At 31.8% G+C, this 20,083-nt stretch overlaps 1 long non-coding RNA gene across 2 annotated transcripts; it reads right to left on the bottom strand.

The window, feature by feature from the left end:
* Nucleotides 1-4,190: 4,190 nt before the first annotated feature.
* On the bottom strand, nt 4,191-6,534 carry LOC124942767. Of its 2 annotated transcripts, none has more exons than XR_007099740.1 (5): nt 6,308-6,534; nt 5,366-6,159; nt 5,134-5,292; nt 4,463-4,631; nt 4,191-4,357 (listed from the first exon to the last, which is right to left on the bottom strand). It is a non-coding gene; the product is annotated as an uncharacterized LOC124942767 (long non-coding RNA). The 2 variants fall into 2 exon arrangements; XR_007099741.1 differs by having other exon boundaries at nt 5,143-5,292.
* Nucleotides 6,535-20,083: the final 13,549 nt, after the last annotated feature.

Raw genomic sequence — 20,083 nt, 5'->3', positions numbered from 1 at the left:
AAGGAAAGGTTTTTCAGATGTATTTATTGAAGGAGAAGATGGTAGAAGGAAAGTGACAACTCAATAATATGGCTTCTCTTTTTAGTTAAGAGAACAAATAACTTTTTTTTATATTAATTATAATCTTTTTACATTTTAAAAACTATCATACTAATACAAAAAGTTAGAAAACATATGTTTGTTTAAGTTATTAAAAATTTATTAATCACATTTTTATATAATAAAAATTATATGTGTAATTTTGTATCAAAATAATTATAATTTATTAGAAAAATTATGCCATAATAGAAGTTCACTAAGAAGGGAAGGGTAAATCAACTAAAAAATTAATTATTATTTTTATCAGAATTGCTATAAACACTTTAATTTAAAAAGGGTATTATTAGCCACCCTAAATAAACCCAAAAAATATCAAATTTATTAAAATTGATTTATTGTAAAATCAAACCTCAGCCAATAAAATGCACATAAAATATAGTTTTTATTATTATTTAAAAAAATAAAAAATTCTCATAATTCTAACTTTATCCAAAGTTTTTTTTAATAAATCATATATATATATATATATATATATATGAGATCATTTTTATATTAAATAATATTAGAATGATGTTAATTTATTGGATTTATAATATATATTTTTTAAAACTTTCATATATATTAAAAATGATAAAAAATAATTTAAACACAACAATAAATAATAATATGGGAAAATAAAATAAAAATAAAAAAATTATAAAATATGAAAATAAGAAAAAATAGAAAATGATATTTAAGAAGAATGAATAACTCTTCGCTTCACCGGTTTTTCGGAACGAATATAAGACTGAATCATAATAATATTATGAATTATACGAATCAGACAATTACGATTTTCAAAGATTCAACGATTTTGATCCAACTAAATAATTTATCAGAAAATAATGAATAGAATAACTTAAATATGTATGTTATATATTTTCTCAATGAAAACTTCTCCTCCATTTCCGGATATCACTCAATAAATTTGAGTCATACTCCAAGTCATAATATTAAGTGTGAAAGTAACTTCAGAAAAATAAGAATTAATTGATGAATTGAGTATTAAAAATATATGCATCTTACAAGATAATATCAAATAAGAAAGAAAAAGACAGATATTTTAAAGCATATATATGTACTCCGAAATAATAATACATGGAAGAGAAAAGACGATATATCCTAATAGAAAAAAATTTAAAAAAAATGTGTAAGTATGATAATCATGGCAGAAAAAATGTAGGCCAGTCATAAAATAGAGGTACTCAAAATTCAATTAAAGGGAAATACAGATTAAATTATCACTAAATAGTCAATATAGTTGGAATAATCTATTAAATTATTAATAAAATGCTTAAAATGGACTTTTTTTTTAAATATAAATTACATTAAAAATGGACTGCTTTGAGTCTTTTAATAATTCAATGAATTATTTAAGTTGTGTACATTGATTAAAGAAATATATTGATCCATCATTTTATTTATATCTTTTTATTAAACTTACCTCAATTTTTTTCTAGAGTCCATACGGACTATCGCTTTAAACTTCCCTACTTCCCGGGTGCCTATTTTCAAAGCTACCTAACTCTAATTTATGAATCCGTCTTCAATGATTATTGTTATTTTTTAATTTGAGTTAGCACAATTGTATAATTTTGTTGAGAAAAAATAATTTCATTAATTTTGTGGGAACAGTTAATTAGATCTGAATAATTGGTATCTTGAATTGAAATTATATGGACCACCATAAATGTATTGATGCGGCGATATTTTATTCTAAGTCTTTGTCTCCCAATAGCTTTGTTTCATTGTGCCAACTGGTTGGTGCTTCCTTTAGGATTTTGCTTTGACAAGATTTTTTTTATCTTTCTTTTTCAAATCATTCAATGCTATTACATGAAATGAAGATGTTACTTTCAATATTCAGGATTGAGTGATTTAGATTTCTTACAAAATAAAGTAATGACACATATAGAAAAGAATGCAAAATCGAAATAATCCATACAAATTTACGATTATTTACAAATAATCCAAGTCATTTTCTAAGTTTGTAACCATATATTTTCCAATAAATTTGTATGATCTTAAATTTAAAATACTAAATTTGCTACAATTTTATGAGTTTAGTTAACTTCCTATACTAAACAAAAAACTAAAATTTGGTTGTGGTGTCATAAAATCTATTTTTCTTCATATATATCTTATCTTTATTTCATTTTAGGGTATTTATATTTTATTAAATAAACGCGTAATGTATGCAAATCCTTTTTACTTTTAGAAAGGTTTGGCTAATAATTCTAAATGGACAATAACAGATTAGTAAGAGAAATGATTAATTTTAAGGACATCCTATGCATGCCTAACTTAGGATAAGTTTGAATCTAGCTCATTATAATTGAACATTTACAATTTTGACCACTATGATCAAGGTCAAACCCGGGTGAACAATGAACCAAAATGAGGATGGCTCAGTGTTTTAGTGAGGCTCGTCTTCTTGATAGTCTCATGTGATCCTGCCTTGTTTGTGTTACATTTTTTTATTGTAATTGGATCTTTGTCTTGGTTAAGGATTTATCCCCCATATGTTTTGAGAAATACTATGTGTTTAATTGTATTGGGTCTAAGCTAATATGATGAACTTGAACAATAAAGGCTGAAAGATGACAACCATATAAAAAAAGTATGGAAATACACAAGAAAATGGTTGGATATTCAGAGTTTCTCGTCGGCGAGACGATAAAGCAATCGAACGGTATCAGTTTTGGCTCGAATCATAGATGATGAATCATCGCGACATTCTCTACAATATGACCAGTCAAGATTTTTGTTTGAACTTCTCTAAGATACTCGTTTAAGTATTTCACTCCGGTGAAATTTATTTTTATTTTTGTAATCCACCATTGACGGTGAAGTTTTTGTGTATTAGTGAACTTCTAAGGTGTTAGAGAAAACTTTGGTATAATTCACTATAATATATTGATAAGTATTTTTAAGAGGACTACCGTCCCATGTTTTTTATTCTGTTAGATTTTCCACGCTAAAATTGATATCTCTTTGTACTTGATTTTATGTTTGTTATTTGATATAATATTGTTGATTATTTCATTGTGACTCTTATAATATTTTTTTTTTAGGGAAAAAAATATGACAACGAATTAAGTATGTGACTCTTATAATATAAGATAATATACATGTAAGATATTATCACAATATTATAAATTGTGATAGTATCATTATTATATTATTATATTATATTAGTTTTTTATAAGTCAAATATAATGTCTATATAATAGACATAACTTAGTGTAACTCTAAATATAACATACAGTCTTCTTTATATTCTAACATGATATCATAGCCTTATTTTCGTTTTTGAGAAAACAAAATTATAGTTTTCGCTGTTTTCATCAATGATTATTTTAGTCATTGATGGAAGGCTATAATAATTTATTCTTATATTTTTAATAATATATTTTTAATTTTTTCGGTTGATGTTCTATATTCTTCGACAATCATATTCTTTAAGTTTTGTTTTCTTGTTTTACCATAGCAGTCAATGCCCATATTTTGTTGTTTTAATCCAATCATATGTGATTTTTTGTTAGTATTTAATCAACACTACCATCTAATTTTTGGATGGGTCACAACACTCACGAGTAACATCCACTAGTAAAAATAGGGATATCAGTAAGGGCGTAAACCGTTACTGAAAACCACAAAACCTTTACTGATTACTTTCTGTAACGGCGAATAAAACCGTTACCATTCGTTACAGAAATAAGCGTTACTGATACTTCTCTAGTATCAGTAACGGCTTTCGAAAACCGTAACTGAAACTCACTCAACAACAGTAACGGTTTTAGCCGAGGTTAAACCGTTACAGATAAAGTTACATTAGTAACGGTTTTCGAAAACCGTTACTAATACTAGAGAAGTATCAGTAACGGTGTTCTTATTTGTTAAACCGTTACAGATAAAATTAAATTAGTAACGGTTTTCTTATGTATAAAACCGTTACTAAAAAAATAATCACTTTTTTTTTAATATTTCATATTTGTACCTATATAAACAATAATAATAATTATCTATTTTGCAAAAATCATTAATAACCAAAAACCACAATTATCAATCCAAAACAAAAATCATTCACAAACTCTCTCAACCAGGAGGAAGAGAAGAAAACAAACTATCCATTATCATGTATTGAACCAATGGAAATGTCAACGAGTATAAGAAAATGATAGAAAAACACCATTTGTTCAATAATAAGCCCTCCATCAAGCTCTTCAGTTACAAAATGACTTGTTGCTCCTATTAGCTTCACACCAGCTTCAAACTCCTGGATGATTGAAAATATACTATTGTATTAAGAATATATGAAGCATAGAGGATAAAGCTATAAAAATAGTAATATTCATAATAAGAGGATAGGTAAAAGGCGAACCTGTTTGCACAATGAAACTTCACACATTGACAGTGAATTTGCACATGATGAGATTGTTTTGACTTGATCGGAATCTAACTTCTTTTTTGTATCCTGTCTTTCCTTTTCTTACATTTTTTTCTGTAGAATGATCGCACATAACAAGTAGTTTGAAACATTTTATGTGTCCCTGCATGTAAGGATGGCAATTTGAAACCGCCCCGCGAAAACCGAACCGAATTGCCCCGTTTGGGACGATTTTTCCCCGAAACCGAACGAGGATGGGGCGGGGATGGTATTTGTGTCCCCCGCCCCGACCCGCCCCGATTTCACCCCGTTTTCACCTCGATTTTGCCCCGAATATCATAAACATAATTAAATATATTAAATCACTAATATATTTATTTATTTATTATATTTTATAAGAGTATTAAAATTATTTATTTATAATAATATAAAATTTTAATATATTACAATATATATTATATTAAAAAATTGGTTTATATAATTTTATTGTATAATATTTATTTATTTTTTTTAAATAAAAATTATTAACGGTGACACGCGGGATTCCCCGAAACCGAAAAAAACCGAACGGGGCGGGGATGGTATTAAAAAAATCCCCGAAATTAAAACGGGGCGGGGATGGTAATTGCATTCCCCGCCCCGAACCGCCCCATTGCCATCCCTACCTGCAGTACCTAGCAAGTACTAGAAAATCTGTATCTTTAACCAAATTCAGGATCTCTGCCTCCCTCTTATCAGCTTTAATTGTTTCCAAAGAATGATTCGGGATAGCATGGAGTTTTAAAAATCGTGCCACGTGGGTATTTGGGCCTCTTTCGTGGTTACTGTCAAGAAGACAAAACTCATCAACATGGTATGCAGACTAGTTTGAAGAGAGACAGATCTTTCAGTTGTTACTTTATCACACAAAATATTTCTACTGGTAGCTTCCCATCCTGCCATCCATGCAACAAATCCACCAGACAATGGTCTTAAGAAACATTTGTTATGGTTTCAATGAGGGGTCTTTCCTGTATTGATTCGTATGGGGTTTGTCTTTCCCAATTTTTCAGCCAAACAATATAAAAATGTTGATTGACAAATTGGTACAGAAACCTGTTTGGAAGCAAGAACAGAAATCCTATATTTGGGATCAAGAGAAATCCTATACTTGTGTCAGTTGTGTATTAGTCAGAATTAAAACTAATTTCACATTTGAACTTCCCTCATTAATTATTCTCTTCTTAAAAGGTTGCAGAGACTATCATTCACAATCCATGGACATAATTCATAGGACAGGTTCTAATTTTGTTTTGGACTTCCATAACATCGAATACTTTCCCTCTATCTTAAAATTCATATTAAGATCACTTTCCAGCATTTTGAAGACCTATTTTACTTTTGCCTCTCTTAAAATATATTTAGGCCTTTCATCCTAGTAATTAATCTAAGAATGGATGCTAATTTCTTTAGAATAACAACATACATAAGAAATCTGTTAAGAATCGTAATTCATATTGGTGGCTACAAACAGTATTGGAAAATAAGAAAGAAACTAAATTATGAAACTAGTGCAAATAAAATAAAAAAGGAAAATGAAAAGGTGGACCTTCTGGAATAGAAGACTTGCTTCTTCTCGGGAACAAAGATATCAACCCCGAGTATATTTCCTCCATTTGAGGCTATGCTTTCGGATAACTTAGAGACGATACCTAGCACATCCAGTTAGAAACAGCATAAGAAGAGTAATTTGGAATCTGTAAACTCCATTGATGATCTAGACACAATAGTTCTCAAATAGTAAGGAATTCGCTTGGAATATATGACGAAAACGAATAAATGGAAGGCGAGAGCGCTTACGGGACACTCGAAGACGTGAATTCCATGGACGAGATGGAGATGCAAAGGAGTCTAGGGATTCTCCCACTAGATGCAATTCGAGGGATCTTCTATCGAATCCGCGTACTTTTGAAAGGCTCGTCTTCACTCTGCGGAAGAGGGATCATATTCTCTCTCCTTCACTCACAGAAATGCAAGGTTCTCATTCAATACCCAACCTTTCTTTTCTGTTGGACTTTTGCGTTGGCTCCACAGTTCACACAGACGATCTTAAAAGGAACTGCAGCCATATCAGTAACGGTTTTTCTCAGAAACCGTTACTGATACCCTTAATTCGAAAAAAATTTAATAAAGACGCTGGTATTTGTAACGGCTTTTCCTATGTCGGTTACTAAAGATTTTTATCAGTAACGGCTATATATAGCCGTTACTGATATATTTATAATAGTAACGATTTATCTTAACCGTTACTGATAAAAATAATTAGTAAGAGCGTTCGAGCACCGTTACTAATCTTCGTTACGGAAGCGTATTTTTCCACTAGTGATCACAGTTTTTCAATTGTTGTTTCACCCAGCGTTATATGCCCATGAGATTATACATTTTTTACTAGTTTATTTAGTCAATACATCACTATCTTTTTGTTGGATGGATCTCAATTCTCACCCGTAATCTCAAAGTTCTTTTTCAATTATTGGTCCACCTAACCTTCAAAGCTTATGAGATTTTACATTCTTCACTAGTTTATCGATCAACACACCGTCTGTTGGGTTATTTGTATAGGTTCCCAACTATATATATTAAAAAGCTCAGTTTATTTATAAGTCTATTTGTGTCAAATATGAGCATGATTGTCTTATTAGAAAATTTTTTTGAGATGTCCTCATTTTACTATAAAAGCTGAAGGAAGAAACCTTATCAAACATATTTGAGAGACATCTAGTATAAACTTATAGAGAGATAGTGAGATCTCTTCTTATTTAACAATCGATAATAGTCTAATAGTTTTTACTCATTGATTTAAGGTGGTTTTTCACGTTAAATTCTTAGTGTTCTTGTGTCATTTATATTTTCATTTATGTTTATTGTTTCTCACTCTTAAAGATGCAATCAAGTAGGAATAATTAATTATCAGAAGTGTGATTATTCTGCTTTATTCCCAACATAATGGTATTAGAGTTTTGATTTAAGTATTTTTTATTTTGATTATTTATGGAGATTAACACTAACATAATAATTTTGTTGAATATTTCAAACCATCATATTTAGAAGGGTAAAATGAAAGATCTTCTATTTGTGAAGTTTTACATTTACCTATTTTTGGTAGTGAGAAACCCATCTCCAAATCCGATGAGGATGGACTTTTGAGCATGAATAAATATGTGGCTTCATTCGTCAATTTATTAAAAATAATGTTTATAACCACATACATCATGAGACAAATGCACCTATTTTATGGAGTAAACTTGATAATTTGTATGCTTTAAATACATGAATTAACAAATTATTTTTTCTCCAAAAGATTATTCATTTGAGATATATTGATAGTGTTTCCATGACTGATCACTTGAACGAATTTCAAGGTATTCTTGATCTGTTGTCATGAATGAGAATGAACTTTGAAGACAATGTTCAAGAGCTTTGGTTATTGACTACTCTACATAATTCATGAGAGATTTTTAAAGTTTCTCTTTGTACCCATGTTTTTAATGGTGTAATAACATTGGAGATGGTCAAAAGTGGTGTCTTGACTAAAGAATTAAGACGGAAATTTCAAGGTTTTTCGTCATAGTCAAATGTGTTTATTTTTTAAAACCAGGGAAGACATGATAATAGAGATGAGAAAGATAATTCGAGACATAAGAGTTAGAACAAGTCGAAGTCAAAATACAAGTCAACTAAATATTACCACTATGGAAAAAGTGAACACATAAAGAAGAACTGTTACAAGCTAAAAAATGAAGCGAACAAATCTAAGAAAAAGAAAGATGATTGTGAAGATTGTGTCTTAGTAACTACATATGATCTCTTCACTGTTCACAACAAGATTACAATTAACCTTGTATGCGATGAGTCAACTTGGGTGTTTGACACAGGAGCTGCCATAAATGTTATGCCCAAAAAAGATTACTTTAAATATTATACTTTTGATAATTTTGGAGTATTGAAGATGAGTAATAATTTTGTAAATAAGGTTATTGGTATTGGAAATGTTTTCCTAGAATATAGCAATGGGTCGAAGTTGTTTCTTTAAGATGTTCGACATGCTCCAAACATGAGGTTGAATTGATTTCAAATAGAAATCTTGATGATGATGGCTTCTTAATCTCTTTTGATTCTAGAAAATGGAAACTTTCGAAAGGTAACCTTGTTTAGCTCGAGGAGATAAGTTTTTAAATTTATATTTAATGCAATCTTTGATAAATAAGGATAATATGAATGTTGTATGAAATAAAGAAACTTCTAAGTTATAGCACCGAAGACTTGGTCACATTAGTGAAAAGGGGTTGAATTTGTTGGTTAAGAAAAATGTCATTTCAGGTTTGAGTGAGACAAATATAGAGAATTGTTCCCATTGTCTTGTAGAAAACAAACTCGAGTATCGTTCAAACATAATCATCCTTCAAGAAAGTCATATCTTTTAGAGTCGGTGCATTCATACGTTTGTGGACCTTTAAAGGTACAAACTATTAGTGGTGCTCTTTACTTTGTAATGTTTATTGATGGTCATTCAATGAAGCTTTAGATCTATATTTTGAAAGCTAAAGATGAAGTTTTAAACAATTTCAAGGAATTTCATGCACTTATTGAAAAAGAGATTAGAAAGAAGATCAAATTCATTCGCAGTGATAACGGTGGTGAGTATTATGGTCAAATTGATGAATACTGCAAACAATATATGATCAAACATCAGAAGACACCTCCAAAGACTCCTGAGTTGAATGGCTTTACAGAAAGGATGAACATGACAATTGTTGAGAGAATTAAATGATTGCTTTCAAAAACAAAGTGCTTTAACATTTTGGGTGAAGCATTATACACGGTGGTACATGTTATTGAGTCCTACAGTTATTTTGGACGATGAAGTTATAAATAAAATATGAAAAAATAAACATGTTTCTTATGATCACCTACATGTATTTGGATGCATGTGTTTTTTTCACAATCCAAAGGAAATATCAAATTTAGATGTGAAGAGTCGTGAATGCATCTTTTTTGGTTATGACCAAGATGAGTTTGGCTACAAAATATAAGATCCAGTTGCAAAGAAGTTTGTTAGAATTTATGATGTTTCTTTTTTGAAGATGAGACTATTGAGGAAACTGATAAAGTTAAAGACGATGAGTTGAAGGGAAAATGTGATTCACCTATTTCAACATAATATTAGGTTCAAGAGGATGATGTTGAGGGTAAACATGATATTCATAAAGAGAATGATAGTAGCGAGCAAGATGAATTACCCACAATTCCACTTAGACGATCTACAAGAGATCAACAACCTTCAACTAGATATTCTCATAATGAGTATACATTGGTGACAGATAAGGGAGAGTCATAGTCAAATGAAGAGTCTATTGGTAGAAAATAATTGGTTGATGTTATGAAAGATGAGATGTAATCTTTACATGACAATCATACATTTGAGTTGGTAGAATTACCAAAAAAAGACAATTTTGTAAAATAGATGGGTGCATAGACTAAAGCAAGATGAGCATACTTCATCTTCACGACACAATCTCGTTTGGTTGTCAAATGTCTTAGTCAAAGAAAGAGTATTGATTTTGATGAAATATTTTCTCATGTTGTTATAATGACTTTAATTAGAGTTGTCTTGAGTTTTGCAGCTAGTCTTGATTTGGAAGTTGAACAAATAAACGAGAAGATGATTTTTTTCACGATGATTTAGAATAAGAGATTTACATGGATCAACCTGATGAATTTAAAGTCAAGAGTAAAGAGAATTGTGTTTGCAAATTAAATAAAAGCTTGTATGGATCTAAACAAGCTCCACGACAATGGTATAAGAAATTTGAGTTGTTCATGAAGGAATACGACTATAAGAATACGGTTGGCTCTGACTATCGGATCTTCTAGACAATTATGAAGAAATAAAACTCTGAAAATAGATAAGGACAATAATCTTTGTTAAAGAGGAAGAGTCTTAAGAGTCTTAAATGTTGTATATCAACATTTACAAACACCCTTATAAAGGAGTAATTAACCTAAAAACTCTAAATTACTTATACATGCAGGCCCAAACCCTAATTGCATAAAAGAAATTAAGACCAACAACTTTCAATTTACTGACAATCAATGCTTAAACTCACAAATACTACTTCCGACTATTGTGTGTTTGTGCACAATTCTCTTTTAATGACTTTTTTATTATCTTATTTTATGTTGATGACATGCTTATTATTGGTCAAAATATTGTGGTAGTTAATAGGTTGAAACAAGACTTAGGAGAGTCCTTTACAATAAAGGATCTTGGACCAGCGAATCAGATTTTGGAATCAGAATTAGTCGTGATAGAAAGTCCAAAAAATAATAGTTATCTCAAGAATTATATTTTTAAAAAGTATTGTAGAGATTTAATATGGAGAAGGCCCATAGTGTTTTCACACCTCTTACGATATATTTTAAATTGAGTTCCGAACTTTGTCCTTCAAATGATGATGATAAAGAAGATATGAAGAATATTTCTTATGTTCCTGTTGTTGGAAGCCTTATGTATGCCATGGTTAGCATACGACTAAATATTGTTCATGTTGTTGGTACTCTAAGTAGGTTCTTTTCTAATCTAGGAAAAGAATATTGAGAAGCTGTTATATGGATATTGAGATATCTTCAAGATACATAAAGTTTGAGAATTTTCCTTAAAAATGAAAGTTTGGATTTAGTTGGTTATACCGACTCTAATATGGTATGTGATGTTGATTTGAGAAAATCTACTTCTGATTATTTGAATACTTTTGTAGGAAGAGTTGTTGTTTGGCAAATAGGCTTAAAAAATGTGTTGCGTTATCAACCGTTGAAGCTAAATTTATTGCAGCAACTGAAGCTAGTAAATAATTAATTTGGATTAAGAAATTACTATCTCAAGTAGGTTTTGTGCAGCATAAATTTGTGTTTTTTATGATAGTCAAAGTACAATTTACCTTGTAAAAAACTCAACATTCCATTCTAGATTGAAGCACATTGATGTGAGGTATCATTGGATACGAGATGTATTATATAAAAAATTGTTGGTTTTGAGAAATTGCATACAAATGATAATGGTGTTGATATGTTGACCAAAGCACTACCGAAAGACAATTTCAAGTTCACGTTGAGTATATGTAAACCCCATAATCAAAATTATAACGCAGATAACGTTGTTCAACTACGGGTTTGTTAGGATCGACTACAACAATAGAAAGGGGGAGTTGAATATTGTTGTACTAATTATCACTTTCAATTCGATTTTAATCATGTTAGAGATGAAAATCTATTTCTATTCTTTGACAAATCGTCGCAAGCTCTTGAACGATTTCAAGTGCGGAAATGCTTGCTAGATTTGAAGCGGCAGATACAAGACGGAAAGATGTAGTAAGGAAATAACACGAGAGTTTTATGGATGTTCGGAGATAAAAATTCTACATCGCCCCTTCTTCTGTTTCCAGAAAGACCTCACTAGAAGACTTTGATTCGTATAACGCCTACACAAACCCAGTCATAACTCAGGATTTAACAGTTGTCTATTCTGAACTCCTAGTTATCACTCATTGTTGAACAAACAACGTTATGTTTAACTTGCAATACTGAAAATGCACTAAGGTAGAACAGTAAATTATTGCTCAGCTTAACTTAGTGATTCTCATAATAAACTAGAGAGAGTAAATTAAAGAGCTAAGCAATTCAGAATTTGTGCGATCAAGAAGCGCGGAAGAGCGATATGATAATCAAGAATTTCGGAAGTTAGAGGGATCGTCGTTGTACTCTGATCACTTTTTATATTGAAGTGTAGCAACAGTCGAATCTACTTCTTGGATATGTGTCAGCTTTCCGTTAGATGTACGGGATCGTACGCAAGAATATATATTTGTTGGATCGTGGCGTACGGGATGGTAGTGCGTTAAATATTCGTTGGAACGTGGTGTACTGGAAGGTACAACGCGAGCTAGTGGAATAATAGCGTATGTGGTAGTTGTACATTTTTGTCGTGTTAAGTTGACTGGGTAGTCTGCTGATAAAAAACGTCGTGGTTTGTTATATTGATGAGCTATGCAGATAAGCGAGTGCTTCTTCAGATGACTACTGAAGCAAGGCTGTTGTCAGCGCTTTTTCAGACTGCTGCTGAAGTAAGGCTGTTACTCGCGCTTCTTTAGACTGTTGCTGAAGCAAGACGTCTGCTCGCTCTTCTTCAGACTGCTTCTGAAGCAAAGCGTCTGCTCACGCTTCTTCAGACTACTACTGAAGCAAGGCGTCTGCTCGCGCTTTTTTAGATTGCTGCTGAAGCAAGGCATCTATTCGCGCTTCTTGAGCTATACCTGCGCATTAAAAATTTGCACAACTTAGTTTTATTCACTTATGAATTTATCATCAAAACTATATATGTTGTATTGATTAAAGTTATTTTTATTGTTCTAAATTCATTTTAATCAATTAAAACATTTTTCTTATATATTTCAACTAAATTAATTATTTCTCTTTTAATTAATTTTCCATTTTTCTTTATTTAACTTAATCTAAAAGGGTTTGACAACAACCTTCCCTAGTTATGATGGGGGAGTTTGTTGGATTATTTGTTTGGTCTTCCAACTATGTAAAGAAAAAACTCAATTTGTTTAGAAGTTCATTTGTGTTGAATGGGGGTATGATTGTCTTATTAAAAAAAGACTCTTAAACCTATGTAACTCTAAATATAACATACAATAGTAAATGAGAGAAAAAACAATTATACTGTAATTGTTAGAGTGTTTTTCCAACATATTGTTGAGTATTAGTTAGGTTAATGGGTTTAAGTTAAATGGTTGCATAGTTGTATGGTGGTGGTGTATTATTGATGCATGGGACTAGGACTAGGACTAGGGATGTGCAAAAATTGATAACTTAAGGATTTCATTTTCCTAGTTAATCGATTCTAATGGTTCTGGTTAATCGTTTTTTTACCGGTTAAACGATTCAATTTTCGGTTGAATTATTTTTTTACCGGTTTAACTGGTAAATTGGTAATAATTTAATTATATATTTATATTTATAATTTATATTATTTATTTGTTAAATATTATGTATGTTATAAATAATATTTAATAATATATATTAATTATTTTTATATTTTAAATTATAATTTGTATAGAATTGTTTAAAATAAATTAATTTCTAATTTATATAGTTATTAGTTTAAAAATGATGATTCTTAAAATATATTATATTATTACAATAATATAATATATTATAATATATATATATATATATATTATTACATAGATAATAATGAGAATAGCATGATAGGGAGGTCCAAACAAGAATTTAAATTTCTTTTAATAAATTTAATATTTAGTTTAGGGTTCTCGGTTAAACCCAGCTAACCAAACGGAACCGATTCAGAAGAATCATTACAAAAAAATTTGAATAGAAATCCTTAACTGGATATCGTTGAAAAATGTTCCGACAAATAAAATCTATATATATATATATAACTGGAAATCCATACAAACACAATGGAAGTATATTTGTAAGAGAGTTCTTCGTACGAAAGATAAAGATAAGTTCACTAACTCTTTATTGACAGTTCAGATCTTCTGCTACCGATTGCCGTGTTCCCCTGTGGCGGACCAATCAGATTGCAGCATTATTATTTTAATAATAAATCAATCTGGGCAGGAGACGGAGGGAGGGGGAATCCGGAATCCGGGTTTAGGCCCGGGTTCACACCAGACGCCGTTAACGGCAGCGCCTGTTAACGCCAGGAAATAATATAATATTCAGATGATAAACAGATAAGATATCTTCGCTCAGGGCTCCGTGTCAGAGGGGAGGGTGAGATTCGATGGGAGCGAAGATCTACACGCCCGTTGCCATGACCCTCATGTAAACCCCCATACCCACCCATGAGAAGACCGGCTGCCGTTCATGAAAATACACTTACACGTCCATGTGAAGACCAAATTGACAGGGATTTTATATCTACGTTTATTAAATATTAATTTAATTTATTAAAAAGCACATGCAGCGATATAAGATTCGCTTCAATTAATTCATTCATTTAATTTATTTCTATGGATTTTTATTTAATTTTTTATTTCATTTTTTTTTGCCTCGAGACTCTCCGGGGCGAAGATATATTTGCTTCAATTAATTTTAATAAAAACCTCATGTAAACCCACTTACCCACCCATGTAAAGACCGCTTGCCTACCATGTACAGACACTTACCATTTTATGTAAAGACCAAAATGACATGGATTTTATATTTCCAGCGATATAATATTCGCTTCAAGTAAGTCAATCTTTTTTTTGAAGGAATTTTTATTTAATTTTTTTATTTCATTTTTTTTTGCCTCGAGACTCTCTGGAGCGAAGATATATTTGCTTCAATTAATTTTAATAAAAACCTCATGTAAACCCACTTACCCACCCATGTAAAGACCGCTTGCCTACCATGTACAGACACTTACCATTTTATGTAAAGACCAAAATGACATGGATTTTATATTTCCAGCGATATAATATTCGCTAGAAGTAAGTCAATCTTTTTTTTTCAAGGAATTTTTATTTAATTTTTTTATTTAATTTTTTTTTGCCTCGAGACTCTCTGGAGCGAAGATATATTTGCTTCAATTAATTTTAATAAAAACCTCATGTAAACCCCCCTACCCACCCATGTAAAGACCGCTTGCCTACCATGTACAGACACTTACCATTTTATGTAAAGACCAAAATGACATGGATTTTATATTTCCAGCGATATAATATTCGCTTCAAGTAAGTCAAACTTTTTTTTGAAGGAATTTTTATTTAATTTTTTTATTTAATTTTTTTAATATTTTTTTTTAATATTTTTTTTTTATTTATAAATGTTAATTTAATTTATTTAAAATGACATGCAGCGATATAATATTCGCTTCAATTAATTCATTACTTTTTTTATTTATTTCAATTTTTTTTCTTGAAAAGAATATTTGTTCGCCTAGACCATGTTCCATGTAAAATGGATTGAATAGTCGCTTCTCGAGAGAACACTTATTCGCCCCTGGTCCCTGTGTCATGTTACATGGAATGAATAGTCGCTTTTCGAAAGAAGACATGTTCGCCCCGGTTACATGAATATATATACCCCCTAATATGATTATTTTATAATCATTTCCGCCCGATTCATCTCTCTCTCTTCCTGCCTCCTTTTCACGGCGATTCGTAACCGGCTCCCCGTCGACCGAACCTGAATCCACATCTTCACGACTCCACAATGGTACGTATTCCTGAATAGTAACTTTTCATATTTAGGATTATGGAACTACTACACTAGATTCTGTTATGTGATGTTGTTGTCTCTTTAATCTTTAGGAAACCCTACTCTCAAAATGTAACCTTCACTGTAAATCAATGTTATTTAGGATAAATTACCTATTGTTATGTTTTGGGATATTATTTCTATGAAACCCTAGTACATACTAACAAAGACCGTTTTTTTTTAATGCACGTGCAGGCAACTGCCTCAGCATCCGTCCAAAACTTTGGCAAAGACTGGATTTTATGCCCAAATCAATTAACAAGTGAAGAGATAGTACTCTTCGTGACATTTCTCCCTTTTTTTTCCATATTGTTTAAGTTTTCATCCTGTTTAACTGAAATATTTATGATTGTTCTTAAACAGCACTTGATGCAACAATATGCTAACACATGTGGTGCCACGGTGTCAATGAGGTGGAGAGACGATGTGACCCACGTCATAGCATCCACCGATTCTAATGGTGGATGCGGTCGCACTATCAAAGTATTGAAGGGCATATTGAACGGGAGTTGGGTCCTTACCATTGATTGTGAGACTCTGTTATTCTTAACCCTTTACTGTTAACTCAATAGTCATTTTAACATATATGAAACTAAAAACACCTATTGCTTTTATACAGGGATAAAATCATCAATCAGATCTAACTGTTACGTGGACGAGGAACCATACGAGGTGCAGCGAGATAATCATGGGACTGTGGGCGGTCCAAGAGCTGGCAGAATGCGGTATTTGAACAATGTAAGTTTTGTCTTATTCCTACTCCTCCATATGATATTCAATTGTCCATGATTACTAATAATGTTTTGTATTTTCTTTCAGCTGCCCAAACTCTTCGACAGTTACACCTTCATATTTGCAGGGGAATTCATCCCGGCTTACAAACTTGATCTTATGGGGTTTGTAATTGCTGGAGGAGGTACAACTAAAGAAATGGAGAATCCATTTGTCGAGCCCGAGGACGACAAAACTATAGTTGTATACGACAAGTCTCGGCACGATGTTAATGAACTTGTTTGGGTATTTGAGGCAGAGAATCCTCTGAAGACATATTTGGATGTGTTTGGTGTTCCTCACACAAGCTTGCTAGAATCCATTGCTGCTTGTGATTTGCAGCCTTTGTTTTTGTAATAGACATGTGTTGGTTTAATTTGTTACTTACAAATTATTTGAATATTTTGCATTCTTGAAAATTCAATGTCATATTTGATTTCAGAATTATCTTTTTTGTTCTTCGAATTGTTTTTTTTTTAAAGATGATATAACTAAATCTTGAAACATTAAGAAATACTGTATAACTTGAAGTATAAATTTGATAAATAATTAATTTTTTTTAAAACTACTGTCAAAATAATTTTTGCTAAACAATTGTCAAAATAATAATGTGAAGAAATCTTCGCTTACTGATTGATTGATTGATTTATTAATTTAATTTCATAATAATTTTTGTCATTTAATTATTAAAATAAAATAATTTTTTTAACAAGTCACCTCACCGCCACCTAACACCTGCCACCTTTTCATTAAATGCTGCATGCAGCAAGCCATGCTGCTAAGCTAGTCTTTGTACTCTTCTCTCTCTACTGTACGACCATTTCTTCGCCGGAGCTACACTACATTGTCTACCATCGACCTCTCCTTCGCCGGAGACTTCATTATAATATCAATCCATCTTCCTAAATTATAAAATGGTATGTTTTTGAATGTCATCTACACCGTCTTTACTTTTCGTCCCCACCTTTTCTATGTTTTTTGAATACTCGACATGAAATGTTCTGTTCTGTTTGATTATCAGGAAGGAATACGTATCAGCGAGAATGATATGGACGAGAATGATATTATTGATTTAAGGTAACATTGTTTAACTTCTCCAATTTTTGTAGTGCACATGTAAGCGAAGATCTCTTCACTAATATATTATTAGATAATATGTTATGAAGCGAAACTATATTCGCCTAATATTACAATCTTCATACTGTTGAAGTGAAGCTTTCTTCGCTTATATTGTTTTGATTTTCCAATAATCTACAAGTTCTGGTTAGTTGAACCTAAATTTCCACGTGTTCAAACTGAACAGCGAATCTGCTACTTGTCGTCGTCAATTGAATTTCGATGGAAACGGCCAACCTTTGGAGGACATCGAATCCAACTTAATTCCACTTTTAGGTAGAGAATTTGAGAGTGAAGAAGAAGGCTACGTATTCTACTTAGCATACGCTAAACTAATAGGATTTGGTATAAGGCGCAGTTCAAAACATGTAGACAAGGAGGGTAAAATACTGGATAGAGTTTTTTGTTGTAGTGCACAGGGTGAACGGGGAAAGGACAAACGTGATGTCTATGTGAAACGTAGACGTTCTGTGACTCGGTTCTGTTGTGAAGCGAAATTGAGGATAAAGAGGGCAGACAATGGAAAGTTCCAAGTGGTAAATTTTATTAGTGATCATAGTCATCCTCTTGCAAGTCCAAAGAAAACTCACCTGTATAGATGCCATAGGAATATTTCTGCAGTTGCAGGCTTACATATCGAGATGGCCACTAACGTGGGAATTCCTTCTAAGTCATCACATGCTCTAATGTCTAAACAAATCGGTGGAAGGGAGAATCTAGGTTTTCTTCCTGAGGATTACAAAAATTACCTGCGCACGAAAAGAACCAGAGAGTGTAATTTTGGGGAAACAGGGGGTGTATTAGAGTATTTGCAGAAAAAACAATCCAATGATCCTGGTTTTTATAATGCTTTTCAACTTGATGCGGACGATTTGATAACGAATATTTGATCCTGCAGCCGGACATAAAAAAAAATGAGCCAGAACCACAAGCATGATCAGTTTGCTTTGTGTGTGGTTGATGGTCCTCTCAGCTCCCTGGACACGCCAAATGTACTCGTCTATGTTTGTCATATTCAGAAATCCATGTTGGAGGGTAAACAAGAGAGCATCAAACATTGTACATCCATAGAAGCTGTCGCAAATGTGGACGGCCATATGAGGATCTTGATGGACAGGCAAGATCATGAGTGCATTTGTACCACACCTAAGGATTGAAGCAAAGTCCTCTAGCGTCGGGCATATGTGCATTTCCCCAATAACAAAAGAACGAGAGTCCGTATCCCATCTGCTTTGCATGTGGGCCATCAGTCCGTCGTTAACGTTTATTCGTAATAGAGGAAGAATCTCATCTACATGATAGACACTAAAAGGGACAGGGTCATCGTTGATCAGACTTAAGTATCGCTCCAGTTGTTGCTGCGATAAAACCAGCATGTCTGGGTCCATCTCTACATCCATCTTATGAGTTTTACGCTTAATGACTGAAGGAAAGACAACGGTAGATAGAGATTCGGGAAGGAGTGAGAGTGTAATGTGAGAGTGAGAGTGAGAGTGAGGGTATGAGAGTGATGATCTTGATACAGCAGTAGTTGAAGTTAATAAATGAGTTTTCATTCTTGAATTGACATCAATACATACCACAGGTAGGTGCATTACATGTTGCGAGGATATCTTCGTTTATGAATTGGCAAACATATAGTGAAGAAGATATCTTCGTCTCGGATATTAAAAATATGGATTGCACCAAAAATTAACATAAGAAGATATCTTCGTTTAGGATTTTCAAAATGTATAGTTGCGAGGATATCTTCGTTTATGAATTTAAAAACATATAGTGAAGAAGATATCTTCGTCTCGGATTTCCAAAATATGGATTTCACCAAAAATTAACATAAGAAGATATCTTCGTTTATGAATTTCAAAATTTTCAGTGAAGAAGATATTATGGTTGCAAGTTTTTCAGTTTCATGATGTTGACAATATATCTTCGTTTAAGAATATTAAAACACACAGTTAAGAAAATATCCTCGTTTATGATTTTAAAAAAATCGGTACGAGAAGACACATCAAACATCAATACATTATAACTCCATACATTAACATCTGAATTGCAGTCCATACATTAAGATCTGAATTGCATTATAAGTTATAATTCACTATCAAACATCCATACATTAAAAAATGTGAATTGACCTGTGTAAACATAAGAATTACTGTACAAGTATAATTCCGTATAAGACATACAAATCTCTAATATCTTGATCTAATTGCAGTCTTTAACTTGAACCTATTGACATTGTGCTCAGACATAAGAATTCTGTATAAATATTTAATCCTCAACGTACTCAAAGCTTCTTCGGCCTTCAAAAGAACAAGAGAAAGTATAAGAACATCTAAAATTGTTCAATGTCATCTACTACAATTTAGATATGGTATAACACTTACATTATTTCCGTTGATGTCAATAGACCAATTC

Source organism: Impatiens glandulifera, chromosome 6 (assembly GCF_907164915.1).
Source record: "Impatiens glandulifera chromosome 6, dImpGla2.1, whole genome shotgun sequence".
Classification (NCBI taxonomy): domain Eukaryota; kingdom Viridiplantae; phylum Streptophyta; class Magnoliopsida; order Ericales; family Balsaminaceae; genus Impatiens; species Impatiens glandulifera.
Note: the sequence above shows the minus strand (reverse complement) of the source record. Positions and strands in the feature narration are given on the sequence as shown.